The sequence below is a fragment of the Arachis ipaensis genome, chromosome B04 (assembly GCF_000816755.2).
Source record: "Arachis ipaensis cultivar K30076 chromosome B04, Araip1.1, whole genome shotgun sequence".
Classification (NCBI taxonomy): domain Eukaryota; kingdom Viridiplantae; phylum Streptophyta; class Magnoliopsida; order Fabales; family Fabaceae; genus Arachis; species Arachis ipaensis.
The window spans coordinates 17,822,588-17,826,983 of record NC_029788.2 but is presented as its reverse complement, the minus strand read 5'-3'; the positions used below and the strand labels follow the sequence as shown (position 1 = coordinate 17,826,983).

The window sequence follows — 4,396 nt, the reverse complement described above, 5'->3', positions numbered from 1 at the left end:
TTCTATTTACTGAGGCACGTGGCGCTCGTCACGCGTATGCATCGATTGAACTCTGCACTAGCCACGCGTAGGCATCAGCCACGCGTGCGCGTCATTTGGTTATGGCTCGGTCACGCGTACGCGTCAGCCATGAAACCTAGAGAGAGGAGAGAGCCTCTCTCTCTAGAAACCTACATCTAAAACCTAAAGTGTGAATGAATGAATCCTCTTTTCCCCGCTCCACTCTACAGCCTCTTGTTTTCATTTTCGTGCCTGAAACTGGGTCAAAAGCAGCTCAGAAATTGCCCCCAGCGAATTCTATTTACTGAGGCACGTGGCGCTCGTCACGCGTATGCATCGATTGAACTCTGCACTAGCCACGCGTAGGCATCAGCCACGCGTGCGCGTCATTTGGTTATGGCTCGGTCACGCGTACGCGTCAGCCATGCGTACGCGTAGACACCAGCTTCTCAAAACTTCAATTCTTGTGTTCTTTCCACTTTTGCATGCTTCCTTTCCATCCTCTAAGCCATTCCATCCCTATAACCCTGAAAACACTTAACAAACATATCACGGCATCGAATGGTAATAAAAGAGGATTAAGAATTAGAAATTTTAAGGCCAAAGAAGCATGTTTTCATTCATAGCACAAAATCAGGAAGGAAACTTAAAAACATGCAATTTACATGAATAAGTGTGAGAATAGTTTACAAAATCCACTCAATTCAGTACAAAATATACCATAAAATAGTGGTTTATCAATGGTCCTTGGTTTCACCTTTGGTGGGAGTTATCCCACCACCCTTAATTGTAATTGCCTCATAAGAGTAGGAACCTTGGTTTTGAGGGTGGTAGGAAGAACTGTTGTTATAAGGGTTAGCCACTGCAAGAGTGTAATCTCTTTGAATTTGAAGGCATTAATCGGTGTAGTGTGAAGTGCAAGAACATACACCACACACTCTAGGAGGTCCCTCAATTTGTAAGATTTGAGGTGGAGCTTAGATAGATTGCATGGATGAAGAAGAATTTTTCCCTTGATGAATTTGTTTGAGAAGAATAGTCATCTCCCCAAGTGTCTTAGTCGATGCCAAATCAGAAGAAGACACTTCTGCCACACTCTTTGGGTGATTGTTGCTCACTCTATCATGTTGAGTGGCCTCCGCAACATCATTAATTAACCTCCATACTTCATCTGTCATCTTGTATTTCACAAGAGAGCCACTACTAGATGCATTAAGGAGCCTCTTGTCTTGTGTACAAAGGCCTCCACAAAAATAACTAATAAGCAAAGGATCATCCACCCTATGATGGGGGCAAGAATCTAGCAATCTCTTGAACCGAGTTCAATACTCGTGAAGTGATTCTTGGTCCCTTTGGATAATACCATAGATTTTCTTCCGGATGTAATCAGTCCTTTTCGGAGGAAAGAATTTATCCAAGAACTCCTTTCTCAACAAATCCCAATCAGCCACCACAGCATCAGATTGATCATAGAACCATTCTTTTGATTGCCCTTCAAGAGAAAAGCAAAGACCATGACGGCCACTTCATCCGACCCATGTCTCCTAGCAGTAGAACATGCCACTTAAAAGTCTCTTAGATGTCTAATAGTATCTTGTCCTGGCAACCCATGATACTTAGGCAACAAATTAATCAGACTATTCTTCAATTCAAAGTTTGCATCTAAGTTAGGGTACCATGCTTGAAGTGGTTGAAAGACGAGGTCTGGTGCTCCTTGCTCATGCAACGTAATCCTTCGAGGTTCAACCATATGGTTATCACCTGCAATACTCAGAGGTATGTCAGTAGTCCCAACAGAAGAGTAAGATGTCTCTTCGTTGAATGAAAAGTCCAAATCACTATCGGATTGGACTAGTGTTTCGGAAGGTCCTTCAAAAGAGGCCGGTGCACTAGCCGTATAATCCAACCGACGCCTAACTTGCCGAATGTGAAGTAAGGTTCTTTCAATTTTAGGATCAAATTCGGCTAAGCTAGGATCCATTTGTGACCGAGTTATTCAACTTAGAAACCATAAGCTCATGCATTACAAAGACTTAAAGTAGAAATAAAAGCAAATAAACTATGTACAATATCTACATATAAACCAACAATAGGACACACATTGCTATGATTTCCGATAATGGCGCCAAAAACTTGACGGACGCAAATCGTCGGTCTAGAATTTCTCACAAGAATATGATTACATCAAAGTATAGTTCTAGACCAACAACTAGCTATCCGGTCAAAGTTTAGTTTGATTGTCACAAGTTCAACCCAATAAAAATAACCGAAAGTATTACTCCTGTGTCGTCCTCCCTAGGATGTGCAATTGTGTGTATCAAAGTTGGTCGAGGTATCCAGGGTTGATAAGCATAGACAAAAATTTAAACTAGCAAAACTTAATGTGCAAGAAACTTAAGTTGTAAAAAATTAAATCAAAGGTGATCAAAACATTATCTATATCAATCTAACAAGACAAGGTATGAGTTTAAATCTATTCTAAAACTAATTAAACTAACTAAAAGAAACTAAAGCAAGAAATAAGCAAAGGAAGTTTTGGGGTTTTAATATCTATAAGTTGCAAAAGACTCTTGGCTAAGGTATGGGAATTGAGATCACTATCCTTGTCTAATAATCATATAATGACAATTATAAGGAATCAATCCCATTAAGTCTACTTCTATGATTGAAGTACATCAAATAGGCATAATAGTCAATATCATCCCATAAGTCCCAATCTAACTACCAATTAACTTAGTAGAAGATTAGTATCAATGGGTATCAAATTGACTAACTTAGACTCTCAAATCATCAATCTAATTAGACACAATGACTCAAGGTCACTCAATTCCTTTAACCTAGACTAAGAGTATGAAAAACTACTCCATAATTAAAAAAAATATTTCATAAAACGCTTGGTATGCATTAATAAAAGACATTAATAGATTGCAAAATAAATAAAAATTAGAACTACCCACTACATATAATCACTATCAAAGACCATAATAAATATAAAAAAAAAACATAAAACTTCAAATTCAATCAAAGAAAATTCAATATTCCCAAGAGTTCAAACTAGAATCATAAGTAACAAAAGTGAACAATTAACAAGCAACTATGAAACTGAGAGTGCAACAACTACTAATTCAAAAAACTAAAATTAAACAAGATCCAAATCAAAATATAATAACAAAAGTGTAATAATCTTAAGAAAATCTAGAGAGAATGTAGAGTTTCTCTCCCTAGAAACTAAGAATAAAAAACTAAGTATATTTTCTATCTATGAGAATGTGTGTTGATCTCCATCCATCCTTCCATCAATTAACTTCCATTTGGACTTGGAAATGGGTCTAAAAATTTTCAGAAATTGCCCCTTACACATTTCTTTAATAAGGCACGTTCTGGGTATCTTGCGTACGCGACAAGTGCATGCATACGCGAGATTGTCAAAATTCAAGGGTCACGTACGCGGCCATGGTCTCGCGTACACGGGACTGTCAAAACTCAGGCGATGCGTATGCGGGTGTGATCTCGCGTACGCAGGCTGGCAAAACTCCCAAGCTTCTAATTTTCATGATTCCTCACTTTTATATGCTATCTTCTTATTTTTTCATGCCATTTTCTCTCTATATATCCTTAACAGTTGAACACACATGTCAAAACACCAAATGAGATGAATAAGTGAAATAAATCAATCAATTAAAGCGTCAAAAAACATTCTTTAGTCATTTAAATACAAATAGGAGAAAAGCATAAAAACATACTATTTTAATGATCAATTGTAAAAAAAGCTGATAAATTCCACCTAATTAAAGCACATAAATATTATTAAATATGGATTTATCATGCGACTAACCTTCCGGAGCTCAAAGTCGAAGCTAAGAGACTCGTACACGTCGGCCCAGAACACCAACGGCAATGAGCCATGGAAGTCCAAGCAGGGAAAAGAGGCCATCGACTAAATTTGGAATAATATGCTTAAAAATTAATATTTATGAATTAACTCATGAATTGTAACTAATTTGATTTGTAACCTGGTACTTTAAGATCTTCACCACTGAAGAAATCTCCAAGTTACTTCTTGTTTAGGATGGATAAAATATTCCTTTAAATGAATATAGTTCCGTTTTCCATGCACCAATGAAAATGAATCCTTTGTTAGCAAAAAGAATCCAATAACTACTTTCAGAGTTGCACCAACAAGGAAGAATAAGAATATAAATATTCTCAAATCTCAAGATGCATCCTTATCAAAAAGGAATAATATACATAATCCAATGCAAGCTGGTATAGATTAAGAAATTAAATTCTACTTAGCTTCATCACCACCATCAAGTAATCAAAGAGCATTGAATTCCCCTATGTATCTGCATCTCCATATATAACTGAAGGCACACATAGTTGATTAGCGCACGCA

The 4,396-nt window shown here is 37.2% G+C and overlaps 1 long non-coding RNA gene across 1 annotated transcript; it reads right to left on the bottom strand.

The window, feature by feature from the left end:
- On the bottom strand, positions 3,285 to 4,396 carry LOC110270958. Its single transcript, XR_002360797.1, has 2 exons — positions 3,836 to 4,396; positions 3,285 to 3,614 (listed from the first exon to the last, which is right to left on the bottom strand). It is a non-coding gene; the product is annotated as an uncharacterized LOC110270958 (long non-coding RNA).